Raw genomic sequence first — 15,903 nt, 5'->3', positions numbered from 1 at the left:
CAAAGTTTTATGCTTCAATTCTTTTATGAAAGTTACTGCATTAAATATATGTCACTACTTTTTTGAGTCAAGGCTTTTAGAATTTGGTTAGAGAAAATGGAATCACTGTAATCGCTGAATCACCATATTAAAGAATACAAACTAATAACATTATATCATGTAAATTATTTTATTCTGCCTGTATCTAAATGATGATGATGATGATGATATGGAAGACACTTGTGCTTTTCTATGGTTTCCCCTTTGGAAACCTTACTCGATAAGGGTTTTTTGTTTGTTTGTTTTAATTTTCCAAGATGCCAAAAGAATATGATGGTGCTCTGAACTGGGGTGATAGTTGCAAAGGTGGTGAGAAGTGGTATGATTAGGGATATATTTTAACATGAGTGTCAGTGGACCTTGCTAATGGGTTGGATATGGGGAGTTTAGAAGAATCAGTCAATGACGATTCCTGGGTTTGGGAGATGAGCAGGTAGGTCAACTGCGGTGCCATTTACCAAAATTGAAAAAACTAGGAAAAAAGAAAATTTGTCAGGTTGGGATAGCATTGAGTTTTCTTTTGGATTGTTTATTTTGAGTTGTCTGTTAAACATGTTTATATGAGTTATTGCTTATGGGAGAGATTTGATTTAGAGCTATACATTTAGGAATCAATGAGGAAAAAGTCTCAATTTCTTGGTTTCAGAACCCCTTTACATTCTTAAAAATTAGAGAGAACCCAAAGAGCTCTGATTTATGTAGATTATATCCATTAATATTAGATTCTTTTACTGATATTATATTGATATTAGATATGTAAACACGTTAGAAATCAAAACTGATAACAACTTTATATGTTCGTTCACTTAAAAATGACAGTGATAAACCATTACATCAACATAAATGGCATATTTATGAAAAAATACTTTATTTTCTAAAATAAAATATTAGTAAGAAAGTTACATTGTTTAGATTTTTGAAAATCTAATATCTGGCTTAATCGAAAAGTGCTGCATTTTCATATCTGCTTCTGCATTCAATCTGTTGTGATATGTTGTTTTGGCTGAAAACAAAAATCTGTCATCAATGTTTAGCTAGAAGGGGAGAAGCACCTAGAAATAGCCATCATCAACATTTGGTGATCATGGATACAAATATCTTTCTGAACAGAAAAAATATTGAAATGTGTCTTGGTGGCTAGATATATACATAGAAAGAAACTGATGGGCAGTATTGTATAGGTAAGATACCCCATCTCCAAAATGCTTGGGACCAGAAACGTTTTGGATTTCAGATTTCAGATTTTTTTTGTTGGATTCTGGAATATTTGCATATACATTATGAGATATCTTGGGGATGGCTCCCAAGTATAAACATGAAATTCATTTATGTTTCATAGACACCTCATACACATAGCCTCAAGGTAATTTTATATAATATTTTTAATAATTTTGTGCATAAAACAAAGTTTTGACTGCGTTTTGATTGCGTGTGACCTGTCACAGGAGGTCAGGTATGGCATTTTCCACTCGTGGCATCATGTCAGTGCTCAAAAAATTTTGGATTTTGGAGCATTTCAGATTTCAGACTTTCAGATTAGGGATACTTAGCCTATACAAAAAAAATGGGATCATATAAATCCTGATATTAAAGTTAGTGTTCTTCTACTTCAAATATGAATACACCTCTGGGTTTTGTACCATGAAAAATGTATTTCTGAATCACCAAAAAAAAAAAAAATAGATAAAATTCATGATTATATTCTTAAATATGAATTCCCCTTAATAAACCATCATAATATTTTAAAATTATTTTAATCTCTGTGCTAACTCCATGCGAAACTCCCGTTGAGTGTGCACAGCAGCAAGTGCAGTAGGTGGTGAGTGTGCTCTCCTGGCTTGGTCTTGCTTTTCTAGTCCTCTGCGTGTTCCTCCTTGTCTTGCCCCAGCTGGGCTCCTTCTCATGCCATGACCTTCCCTGCGATTTGCAGAAGCTTAATAATCCATTTTCTTGCAGTTATGGTCTATGTTCATTTTAAGAAAAAGATACAGTCATCACCATTTCTAGGTTCATTTGCTCCTTCCAGTGTATTCTGCAGAAGCCTGGCTGGCTGAGCCATAAATGAGCTTGTACGGGGTTGTTACTTTTCTTGGCTCCCGTCCATCCCTTTTTTCTGTGCTCACTTGCAGCGGCATTGGTGTCCACACACCTTTTTTGGTGAGCTAAAGAACCTTAATTATGCTTTGAACTGAAATGGATCTAGCCCTAATTGGATAAATTATGGATGCCCTGACACTTGGTTAATATCATTCTTAGGATACAGCCTCCCCTTCTGACCCTCTCTTCCCAGCACTAGCTCAGGGGAGTGTCCATTTAACTAAATTGCATGACACTTGTGATTTTCATTTATTTACCTAATATTTCAATTTTTTTTTTTTTTTTTTTGGAGACAGGATCTCACTCTGTCGCCCAGGCGAGAGTAGTGGCATCACCATAGCTCACAGCAACCTCAAACTCCTGGGCTCAAGCGATCCTCTCGCTTCAGCCTCCTAGAGTGCTAGGATTACAGCCACGAGCCACTGTACCTGGCCATAGTTCTATTTTGTAATACTTAATGGAAATTGCCAAATTTTATTGCACACTTATTATTTTTCATTTTTATTGAGGAATATGCCAGTAGTTGCCGTAAGTTTTTATTGAAAAAATATTTATGTCAGTGCAAAAAAATCGACCCCACTCTCACATCTCATTTTTAAGAGTGCTGGATAACAGAGAGAGGGATTGCAGGCTTGCAGAGCCATAGCCACCATCCTTTCTTTACTTTCCCGGAGAGCATCCTTGCATGAGCGGGAGAGCCTGTCTCATAGCACCCTCTGGTGCCCACGAAGCTCACAGTCCCAAATGTTCCTGTGGAAAAAAAAGGTAAATCTCAGGCAGCTAGCTACTAAAAAAGTAGCTAATCAGAATGAGTTATAGTTTGTGTTCACTTGGTACATATATCTTTAATGTAATAATAAAAATAAATATAGCTCCTTCCTTTTACTCTTCCCTTAACAATTTTGAGGGTTCACTAAAAATATGTTTTTCTTAACCTTTACAAAATACAGATCTTTTGCTGTCATATTTTAGTTCAGTTATAATTTCATTGAGATTATTTTGTGTGTGACATTTAAAGTTACTTTATGGGCCGGGCACGGTGGCTCATGCCTGTAATCCTAGCACTCTGGGAGGCCGAGGCGGGAGGATTGTTTGAGCTCAGGAGTTCGAGACCAGCCTGAGCAAGAGCGAGACCCCGTCTCTACTAAAAAAAAAAAAAAATAGAAAAGAAATTATATGGACAGCTAAAAACGTGTGTGTGTATATATATATGTGTAATATATATATATACACACATTTATATATATATAAAATTAGCCAGGCATGGTGGTACATGCCTGTAGTCCCAGCTACTCGGGAGGCTGAGGCAGGAGGACTGCTCGAGCCCAGGAGTTTGAGGTTGCTGTGAGCTAGGCTGACGCCACGGCACTCTAGCCCGGGCAACAGAGTGAGACTCTGTCTCAAAAAAAAAAAATAAAAATAAAAAAATACAGTTACTTTATGAATTTGAGAAAGGTAATAAGAATTATTAATTCTATTTAAAATAAGGAAATAAAACAAAACAGAGTAATGTTATTTTTAAGGCTTTTTAAAAAACTGTAGGAACTCTATCAATTCCTCATTCAATAGTCTTTTCCTTTCCCTTCCATAGCCATGGTATTCATTTTCTATTGCTTCTGTAACAAATTAAAACAACACAAAGTTATTATCTTAGAGCTCTGTAGCATAGAAGTTGAACATCAGTCTCTTTGAGGCAAATAAAATCAAGGTGGCTTCTGGGCTGGCCTCCTTCCATTCTAGAAGAAACCTGTTTCCTTGTCCTTTCTGGCATCTCGAGGCTGCCTGCATGCCTGAGTGTGGCCTCCTTGCCACATTTTTAAAACCAGCGGCATCTTATCTCTCTTGGACTTCAGTCAGGAATGGCTCTCCCTGGTTATGGAATCCTGTTAGGTTGGGACCACCTGGCTCATCTAGATAATTTCTTCATGTCAAGACCTTTAACCTTAATCATGCAAAGTGCCTTTTGCCTTGTAAGGTAACATAGTCACAGGTTCTGGAGGTCAGGACAGGAACATCTTTGGAAAGCCATTATTTTGCCTACATAGCCATCATCCCAGTTCAGATGGTAGCACCTTTCCTATGTATATATGTAATTATTCAGGCTCTTGTGATTCCAGTTCATCCTTCAAAATGACACGTAGTAGATGTGGTTGGTGCCTGCCCAGCCTTTCTTCCTCAGCTTCACTTCTCTTCCCCTCCCTTCCTTTCCCTTCCACCTCAGTGAGTGCTGGGTGCTCACAAGCTCACCCTTGTCCTGAGGTGAGCCATCCTGACCACAGGTGGTGGGTTCATCCTCAGCCAAAGATGGACTAAAATAAGGCTCCAGGCTGTCAGATGTCGTTCAGCTTCCAGAGCTCTCTATGGGATTGGGCTGTGAGCAGCCTTGAGCTGAACCCATCCCTCTGCCCAGCTTCTCCTGGTTCCCTCCCTCTTTTATAGGTTTCACTTGAGAGAACCCCTCAATAAGTCATTTTCTCAGCCCTTCATTCTAGGGAGACCTACTTATGACACGCCACCAGAGGAATCTTCTGAAAGCAGAATCCTGCTGAAAATATTTTCTGGACTCTTTGCTACCTACCAAGTTAAGTCCAGATTTCTCTGACTAGAATTAACAGTCTCCGTGTTGTGGTGCCCATCTATATCTTACACTTCATTTTCCTCTTATATGCTATTCAGACTCTGCAGTATACTCAACAAGCAATAGGGTAAGGCAGCCCATTGGCTGCCCCACTTTTTAATACTACAGTACGTCTAGGTCATACTTTTATTTACTGCTACATTTTTGGTTCATGTCTTTCTTTTCTCCTCTCCAACTGTTCTCCATCCTTCAAGCTCCAGCCTCCCTAGTTACCATGTAGAAAATGATGTCACCTCCCATGACCTCTTGGAGATCACAGTTACTACATCACCAATGACACTTCCTGTCTCATATTTTGGGTAGTTGTTTTCACTGCCTGGAGAAGTAGCCCAGTGTTCTGAAAAAAATCCACAGAAAATCCTTGGGTAGAATCTTGGCTCCTGCCATTTACTAGCCGTGTGGCTGTCAGGAAGTTATTTATAGATGCTGAGCTTTAGTTTCCTTCTCTGTAAAATGTAGGTGGTTTTAGTAACTATTAAGAGTAACATTAATTAATTTCCCACTGAAAAATAATTTTAGGTAGGTAGCAAAAACATCCACAACATAAAATGTTTCAAAAGAATTATATGGGAAAAATCATTCCAATGACTTTTGAACAGACCATAGGAAAAATATAGACCTCCTGCACAGAATACAGTGGTAAGGGTCTGTACTACTGCTCCAGTTGGGCAATAATTGAGCTTTTTGCCACTCAGTGTCACTGCCATCCATAGGATCACACCAAACCAGTTATTGTTGGGGAAACTAACCATTGCTGCTGCTGAACCCTAAGAAAAGTGTCTCCTTGTCTCCCATTTATCCTTATGAAGAAGATGCTGTGTTACATAGGTAATGATATCCTCAAAAATATTCTTACACTTCTGTGCATCAAAGCACACAATCAACACAGTGAAAAGGCAACCTGTGGAATGGGAGAAATTTTCACAAATTATATATCTGATAAGGAGTTAATGTCTAGAATATATAAAGAACTTCTATAACTCAACAACAACAAAAAAAACTCAATGAAAAAATGTTCATAAGCCGGGCGCGGTGGCTCACGCCTGTAATCCTAGCCCTCTGGGAGGCCGAGGCGGGTGGATCGCTCAAGGTCAGGAGTTCGAGACCAGCCTGAGCGAGACCCCATTTCTACTAAAAATAGAAATAAAAATTATCTGGCCAACTAAAAATATATATAGAAAAAATTAGCTGGGCATGGTGGCGCATGCCTGTAGTCCCAGCTACTTGGGAGGCTGAGGCAGTAGGATCGCTTAAGCCCAGGAGTTTGAAGTTGCTGTGAGCTAGGCTGATGCCATGGCACTCACTGTAGCCTGGGCAACAAAGTGAGACTCTGTCTCAAAAAAAAAAAAAAAAAAAAAATGTTCATAAGATTTGAACAGACATTTCTCCAAAGTTGGATGATACAGAAATGACCAACAAGTATATAAAAAGATGTTTGCTATCACTCATCATTAGAGAAATCCAAATCAAAACCACAATAAAATGCTATTTCATAGTCATTAGAATGGCTACTATCAAAATAAAAACAAAAACAAAACAAAACAGAAAATGGCAAGTTTTGGTAAGGATGTGAGGAAATTGGGACCCTTGTGCACTTTTGGTGGTGCCGTAAAATGGTGCAGCCACTATAGAAAACAGTATAGCAGTGCCTCAAAAGATTAAAAATAAAATTACCATATGTATGCTAGAGTTTGAATGTTGTGTCCCTCCAAAATTCATGTTGAAACTTAATCTATCTCCACAATAGTATTAAAAAGTGGGGCCTTTAGGAGGTAATTAGGTAATGAGGGCAGGGAATAGTGCCCCTATGAAAGTGCTTGAGGGAGCCTATTTGGTCCTTCTGCTCAGTGTCCACCATGATCTGGACTTCCCAGCCTTCAGAATTGTGATAAACACATTTATATTATTTATAAATTGCCTGGTTAACGTATTTTGTCATAGCAGCAGGAACGGACATAGGCATGCTCAGCCCATTGCTGCCATCACTGGGGTCTGAAGACTGGCCCATCTGGCAGTCTAGTCTCTGGCACATCTTCACCACAGCCTCCACTAAAAATCACAATCCAACCCACTGAGGAAATCACAGATATGACTAATGGTGTTTACAGCCAAAGAAATACAGAGACTACACTAGTGTGTACACTGAGAATAAAAGACAAAGTACCCTACATAGCCAACACCATAGATACATCTTTAGGAAAATGTCCTACTAAAAGTAAGTTTAAAAAGTAAGTAAAACAATAAGAACTGATTATTACACCAGATGTAGAGATATTAATGTAAGGCATGGGAAACATGAAAAATCAAGGAAATAGGATATCTCTAAAGGAACATGATAATTCTCCGACAAAAGATCTTAATTAAAAACAAATATTTTAAATCCCAATAAAGAATTCAAAATATTGACTTTTAAAGGTGGTCAGTAAAATATAAGAGAATACTGAAAAATAATACAAAATAATCAGTAAATAATTCAGGATATGATTGAGAAATTTACCAAAAAAATATTTTGAAAAGAACCAAATAGAAATTCTGGAACTGAAGAATTCATTGAAGAAAATACAAAATACATTTGAAATCTTCAACAATAGACTAGATCAGGCAGGAGAAAGAGTCTCAGAACTTGAAGGTAAGTCTTTTGAAATAATTCAATCAGAAAAAATTAAATAAGAATAAAAAAGAAGGGCAGGCGTGGTGGCTCATGCCTGTAATCCTAGCATGCTGGGAGGCCGAGGTGGGTGGATCGCTTGAGGTCAGGAGTTCGAGACCAGCCTGAGCAAGAGCGAGACCCCATCTCTACTAAAAATACAAAGAAATTATCTGGCCAACTAAAAATATATATAGAAAAAATTAGCCGGGCATGGTGGCACATGCCTGTAGTCCCAGCTACTCGGGAGGCTGAGGCAGTAGGATCGCTTAAGCTGAGGAGTTTGAGGTTGCTGTGAGCTAGGCTGACGCCACGGCACTCACTTTAGCCTGGGCAAGAAAGCGAGACTCTGTCTGAAAAAAAAAAAAAAAAGAATAAAAAAGAATAAGCAAAGCCATTGTGACATTTGTGACAACGTACAATGAACAAATTTATGAATTATTGGTATCTCTGAGGGTGAAGAAACAAAGAAAGGATTAAAAACCTATTTAACAAAATAATAGATGAAAACTCCCCATGTCTAGCAAGAGACTTAGATATTCAGATACAGGAAGCTCAACTATACCCAGGCAGATACAATGCAAAAATTCTTCCCCACTGCATGTTATAATTAGACTTTCTGAAGTCAAACCTAAATAGCAAATACTAAAAACAGCAAGAGAAAAAAGCATCTAGTCACCAATAAGGGAAACCTCAACATACTAACAGTAGATTTCTTAGCAGAAAACTTACAGGCCAGAAGAGAACAGGATGATATCTTCAAAGTGCCAAATTGAAACAAAACAAAACAAAACAAAACAACTGTCACCAAAGTATACTATACCTAACTAAGTTATCCTCCATAAATGAAAGATAAATAAAGTCATTTCCAAACAAACAAATGATGAAGGAATTCATTACCACAAGACTGGCCTTACAAGAAATGCTCAAGAAAGTCCTAAACCTGGAAATGAAAGGACAACATTTGCCATTGTGAAAACACATGAAAATACAAAAGTCACTGGTAAAGTGATCATACAAAAGAGGAAGAAAAAGGACTTAAATGGAACTACTACAGAAATCCATCAAACCACAAGGAACAAACTAAAAGAGAAAAATAAACTATGAAGGATAGTAAAACAGCCAGAAAAAGATTAACAATATGTTAGGAATAAAACTTTACATATCAATATGTGAAAATCTTGGAACAAAAACAGAATAAATTCTACTCTTAAAAGATACGGAATGGCTGAATTGCTTTCTAATCACTTTCCATTATTTTTCGGAATTCTCATATTTCACTTAGCTTCTTTAAAATCAACATATCCAGCTATAGCCTGCTTACCAGAAACTCATCTTACCATTAAAGGTACACATTGACTGAAAGTAAAGGGATACAAAATGATATTCCATGCAAACAGAAACCAAAAGCAAGCAGTACTAACTATACTTAGATAAAGCAGACTTTAAATCAACAAAAGTAAAAAGAAACAACTGCAGAATATACATTCTTTCAATAGCATATGGAACATTCTCTGGAATAGACCATGTGTTAGGCCACAAAACAAGTCTCCATACATTTTAAAAAATCTAAATAATATCAAGTATCTTCTCAGACCACAATGGAATAAAACAAGGAATGGATATCAACAAGAATTCTGGAAACTATACAAATATGTGGAAATTAAACAACATGCTCCTGAATGACCATTGTGTCAACAAAGAAATTAAGATGGAAATCAAAAAAATGTCTTGAAACAGATGAAAATGGAAACATAGCATACCAAAACCTGTAGGATACAGAAAAAGCAGTGCAAAGAGGGAAGTTTATAGCATTAAATGCCTACATAAAAAAACTAGAAAGATTACAAACTAACAAACTAACAATGCACCCAGAAGGAACTGAATCCAAAATTAGCAGAAGAACTTACAAACTGAATCCAAAATTAGCAGAAGAAAAGAAATAATAAAGATCATAGTAGAACTAAATGAAATACAGGCTAAAGAAACAATACATTAAAAAAAAAAAAGGTAGACTATAAGCAGCCTGCCGCCTTGCCACTCTCAAGGAAAAGTGAAAATTGCAGGCAAGTGCCTACGTTCAGGTTGCTCTTCTTGGAAGGAAAGTGTGAAATCACAGAGAAGCAACACAGGATGCTCAGTGTGGAAAAAAAAAAAAAAAGTAACAGGGTGATACATTGACAAGATCAAAGTATGTGTGGGAAAGAATAGGAGGATAGAGCGCTGGAGTGCCACACACACCCCACCAGCACTGTGGCCAAGTTGTGAGAGGGTTCCCTCCACTGCCACAGACCTCTATCTGGATGGACCAGGGTCCTGCCTAGAGTCTTGCACCAGACAACAGGCACAGTGGGGACTGAGAAACAGCTAAAGCAACCCTGAGCTCTCAAGTGCATGGCACCAGGTTAGCATGGGACTCAGCTTTGTCTTGGGGGCCTTCATAGCCCTCGTCCACCAGGCTGGGTAGGGAGCAGACTAACTGGAGGCTCCCCTGAACCATACCCTGTGACTGGAAGCCAAGTACTCCCCCTTACAGTGCAAAGGGATCTGAACATGGGAATTGACTGAGGTGCTGCAGGCTCTGATTTGAGAGGCTTTGGGCAACTGCTTTGGCAGGTTCTGGGAGAGGTAGGGAGAACTCTGCAGCCCCTAGGCCACTGGAACTGACCTCTACCCATGTGGCTTGGCATTTGTGCAGTCCCCAAGCCTTTTGGCCCTGACTCTACTCTCCAGGTCCCAACTGCCTCCCACCTGCTCAGCCCTGACCCCATCCTCCAGGTCAGATCAACCTTGCCACTAACATGGCCCTGCTTCCAATTTGTGACCCTGCTCAGAATCGCAATTCTGGCTCCTCCTCAATCTTAGCTCTGAGGCTCTCACATAGGAGACCGAGGCTCCACCTCTGTGCCTCCAGAGCTCCCACCAGGCTGCAGAGGCCTCCCCCAAGATTCTAGCTCTGCACATAGGTCCTAAGACCCCACCCTGGAGCTTCCACCATTGCTCCAGGAGGCAGAACTGTTCCAAAGTCCAATGCCCTGCAAGGAACTCCCCAGCCTTGAGCCACCAGTACACTGGAACCTGGTTTGAGCAAATACCCATGGTCCAGGAAACCATGACCACTTCCTAGGTAGCCTCACCAGCTGTTAGTCTCACCTCTGCAGGGAGACCCTGGGCAGAGCAATCCTCACAACACCACCATCAGTGAAGAGGGTCTCACCCAGCTCCCATCTCAACATCCTACAACTATCTGGTGAACAGCCCAACACCCAACACAAACAGCATCCAGCACAGGCTTGAACAGAGAAAATCAGAGATAAACAGAACAAATCAGAACAGCTGTGTTACAGGCTTCTTGTGCACATACTCCATCAACTTTCCAGAGTGGCGGGGGTGGGGTGGGGGGGCGGAGAACCATCTAGGGACCTCCCCTTCTTCTAATTAAGCAGGAGAGTTCCCAGCAAAGAATAGGTACAATGAAAATCTGTTAGCTCTGAAGCTAGAATAGAGTCTCAGATGAGAAGAAACCAGCAGAAGAATTCTGGCAACATGAAAAATCAAAACAGATCGACACCTCCAAGGTATCACAATGGAACTATAATAGTGAACTCCAACTACATGGAAATTGTTGAAATGACAGAAGTGGAATTCAGAATATTGATGGCAAATAAGATGAATAGAATTGAAGAGAAAGTTGAAAACCAACAAAAATAAGCCAAAAAAAAAAAAAATCAGGAAATTAATGAAAAAATCACTAGAGAGCTAGACAACATAAGGAAGGATATAATAGAACTTAAAGAAATGAAAGAGACATTTGGAGAATTTCAAAACACAGCAGAAAGCTTTAGCAACAGACTAAACCAAGGAGAAGAAAGAAAGAATCTCAGAGCCTGAAAACACGGCTCTTGAGCTAACACAGTCACTTAAAGAGGCAGAGAAGAGAACAGAAAAGGCAGAGCAATCACTTAGAGAGATATGGGACTATGTGAAGTGAACTAACATATGAATTATAGGTATCCCTGAGGGAGAAGAAGAATTCTTAGATTTGATAAGTGAATTCAGTAAAATTGCAGGATACAAAATCAACATACAAAAATTAATAGCATTTCTATACACCATCTAACAGAGAAAGAAATCAAGAAGGCAATCCAATTTACAATAGCTGCAAAAAAATAAAAACAAAAACAAAAAACCTAGAAATAAATTTAACCAAGGAAGTGAAGAATCTTTGCAAGGAAAACTACAAAACACTGATGAAAGAAATTGAAGATGACACAAACAAATGGAAAAACATCCCATGCTCATGGTTTGGAAGAATTAATATTGTTAAAATGACCATATTGCCTAAAGCAATCTACAGAGGCAGTGCAATCCCCATCAAAATACCAAGTCAATCTTCACAGAATTATTAAAAAAAAAAATTCTAAAATTCATGGAACCAAAAGACCCTGAGTAGCCAAAGAAATCTTGAGCAAAAAGGGCAAACATGTAGGCATGGCATATTCTGACTTCAAAATATAGTATGAGACTATAGTAACCAAAACAGCATGGTGTTGGTATAAAAATGACACAGAGATGAATGGAACAGGATAGAGAACCAGAAATAAATGCACATATTTACAGCCAACTGATCTTCAACAAAGCCCAGAAGAATTTACATTGGGGAAAGGACATCCTTTTTAATAAATGATACTGGGAAAATTGAATAGCCACATGAAGACGAATGAAACTATACTCCTATCTCTAACCATATACAAAAATCAACTCAAAATGGATTAAAGACTTAGGTGTAAGTCCTTAAACTGTAAAAATATTAGAAGAAAATCTACAGAAAACTCTCCTGGACATTGTTCTAGGCAAAGAATTTATGATTATTACCTCAAAAGCACAGGAAAAAAATAAAAAAATAGACAAATGGGACTTAGTCAAACTAAAAAACATCTGTCTAGCAAAAAGATATAATCAACAGTGTGAACAGGAGAAAACATTTGCAAATTATGCATCTGATAGGGAACAAATATCTAGGACATACAGAGAATTCAAACAACTCAATAGGAAAGAAACAAATATTTCCACTAAAAAGTGGGGAAAGGACATGAATAGACATTTCTCAAAAGAAGACATACAAATGGCCAATAGGTATATGAAAAAATGCTCAACATTACTAATGATCAGAGAAATGCAAATCAAAACCACAATGAGATATCATTTTAGCCCAGTCAGAATGAATATTATTAAAAAGACAAAGAACAGATGTTGGTGAGAAAACAGTGAAAAGAGAACTCTTATACACTGTTAGTGGGTATATAAACTAGTAAATCTACTATGGAAAACATTATGGAGATTTCTCAAAAAACTAATAATAGAATTATAATTCGATCCACCAATCCCATTACTGGGTATCTACCCAAAGAAAAAGAAAATATATCAAAAGTATACCTGCACTTGCATGTTTATTGCAGTGCCATTCATAGTAGCAAAGATATGGAATCAACTTAAGTGCCCATCAGTGGATGAATGGATAAAGAAGATATGTTATATATACACAAAGAAATACTATTCAGCCATAAAAAAGAAGAAAATCAAGTCATTTGCAGCAACATAGATAGATTGGCGGTCTTTCTCTTAAGTGTAATAAGCCAGGCAGAAAAAGACAAATATTTCCATGTTCTCACTTTTATGTGGGGCCAAAAAATTTGAACACCTGGAGGTAGAGAGTGGAAAAATAGAAAACAGAGACTGGGAAGTTTGAGTGGGGGAGAGACGGGAGGATAGAGAGAAGTGAGTTAAAGGGTACAAGCATACAGTAAGGTAGAAGGAGTAAGTTTAATGTTTGACAGCAGAGCAAGATGACTATACTTAACAAAAATGTATTGTACTCAGGTGATGGATAACCTAAAAGCCCTGACTTGATCACTATCTATTATATAAATGTAACAAAGTTACACATGTACCCCATAAATTTGCACAAATTAAAAAAAGTCACTGTTTGAAAAAAGAAATACTGCTCTCTTTAGCTCTTGTTATTAATGCATGGTGAATGGTAGTGAGTTTGTGTTTCTAGTCCTTGGATCTTTAAATAGGTTAATAATAATAGATATAAAAAGAATAATGTACTATTTAGTGTATACTATATTTTAGACCCTGAGCTAAGCATTTTATATAGATTATGCCATTTTATCCTAATAAAAAATAGCTAACATTTATTGAGAATTTACTATGTGCCAGATGGTATTCTAACTTATTTACCTGTGTTATCTCATTTAATATTTGCTAATTCCTTGGGAAATAAGGAGTATTATCTATATTTGACTGGTGATAAAATTGGGACACAGAAAGGTTAATAAACTCACCAGAAGTCACATAAATAGAAAACAGAAGAAGTGGAACACAAACCAAAGCAAATTATCTCCAGAGCCTATGCTCTTAGCAATTATACCATATTTATGAAATAGGTAGTATTACTGAACAATGTAATAGATGGAATAATAGATGCTCTTTGAGTTTTATAAGCTCCCCTTGGTCTTATAGTAAGTGGAAGAACTGGAACTCAAACCAACCCAGACAGCTACTATTCCAGAGTCTCTACTCTCAACCTCTGCAATGAGTTATGCCATTCATTACATTTTCTATCATAGTGCCTGATGCAGAGTAATCACTCAATTAGTAACTGGTATTTTTAATATTAGAAACTTTTTGTTCACAGTGCCTACTATTGGATAGCCTATAAAAAGCTTTGGTAAATAATTGCTAAATAAATAACTAGACAGAACTTACCAAAAACTTATTTCTCTGTTTAAATTATTCTACCTTTTGTAACCTTTTCCCATTTTTCCCACTATCAAGATATTTTCTTTGTTATTCTGTTACACTAAGAGCTCTGGCTGTTTTCCTATGGTAGTTACCTAGAAAGAGAATTGACAGTGTAGTGTTCATTCTCACAAATAATGCTTTACCATGAAAGTTTAATATATATAAGACCATGTACAGAACTCAATAGGAAGATCAGGAAAAACTATTTATCAAACACATAGTACAACATGTACTGCACTAGGTGCTTTAAATACACATTTTCACCTACGCTCTCAACAGCCTCTTCAAAAGCTCTCATTGTCTCCCTTTTACACATGTGAAAATTGAAGCCCAAAGAGTTTGGTAACTTGAGCAAGTTTAAGATACATATAATGTACGGTAGAACGCAGATTTGAGCACAAATTTAACTCTAAAGCCCATTTTCTTAATCACTAATGTCTTACTAAAAAGTTATAAAGCTCAAAGAGACTATTTAAATTATTTCAGACTGGCTATATGTGTACCATGGAAATCCAGTGCAAACATGGTGTGCCGTGAGCTGTCAGGCCACTCGGTGGTTGCCTTGCTGAGTATACCAGTGGAAGGGGTGGATCTTAACTCCTCCTCCTAAGTAAGGATGTCCTATAGCTTTGTTTTGCTATACTATTTGCTTTCTATTTATGTTAATTTCTCCCCAGGCAAACAAATCTAGAGTATATTGCTTTTTTCATCACTAATTGGAAGATGGTTTGGGGATTTTCTGTATGTAGCAGGGCATACTTAAATTGCTGGGATTCTTTTGTCGTGCTGCTGTGTTCTAGAACCTTTTGCGCACCCACATCCAACCTACATGTGCATCACATGATATTTTTGACAGTAGGGAAAAATCTATAGAACTGCTTTATATGCTATGTTGGCCATATGCTTGACTTTTAATAAGCAGCAGTTCTAATATTAAGAAAAATAGCCATGTACATTTTGCTATATGTTCTCCCAGTATAGTTGTTGTTCGTGTTTATTTTAAAAACCTGTCTCTCAAAAATAAAAGCTGTAAAGTGACAGTCAAGGAAAATTATTTGCTGTTTACATCACAGACAAAACCCAATATTCCTAATTATAGGGAGCTTCTAAAAATAGAGAATAAAGGGACCTTAATTCTACTACAAATGAGCCATATTAGGAGATTCTTCACAGAAAAAAAAATTCTTTTTAAGTGAAAGTTAAACATCACTGCTTATCTATCTGCTTTACAAAAACCTTCAAGTTTGTCAGAATATTCTGTGGTGAGGCTTGAGGTAACAGATACTTTTGCACGTTGCTAGTCGGAAGGCAAAATGGTATAAACACTATGCAGGGAAATTTTGCAATATCTACAACATTGTATATGCAATTATTCTTTGTTTAAGAGTCTATACTTTGAGTTTATTCCAAGAACACACTGAAAATATGAAAAGTCCTGTACATGTGGTTATACATTGTCATACTATTTTAATAGCAAAAGAGTAGAAAAAACCAAATGTCCATTAAAAAAGTAACTGGATTTAAGTTACAGTACTACCACACAGTAGAGTACTATACAACTATAAACATGAAAGACTATCTCTATATATTATGGAATAATCCTTGGATATGTTGTTAAATAAAAAAGGCAAGGAGAAGAAATGTGTTTGTCGTGTGCTACTATTTAAGTAAA

General features: G+C 37.4%; 1 protein-coding gene across 1 annotated transcript in view; it reads left to right on the top strand.

Moving 5' to 3' along the window:
- Positions 1-15,903, top strand: part of C9H8orf34 (chromosome 9 C8orf34 homolog) — a 397,961-nt gene that overhangs the window by 118,682 nt on the left and 263,376 nt on the right.

This window comes from Lemur catta, chromosome 9, assembly GCF_020740605.2.
Source record: "Lemur catta isolate mLemCat1 chromosome 9, mLemCat1.pri, whole genome shotgun sequence".
Taxonomy (NCBI): domain Eukaryota; kingdom Metazoa; phylum Chordata; class Mammalia; order Primates; family Lemuridae; genus Lemur; species Lemur catta.
The sequence above is the reverse complement of the archived record's forward strand: the minus strand, read 5'-3'. Positions and strand labels throughout refer to the sequence as shown.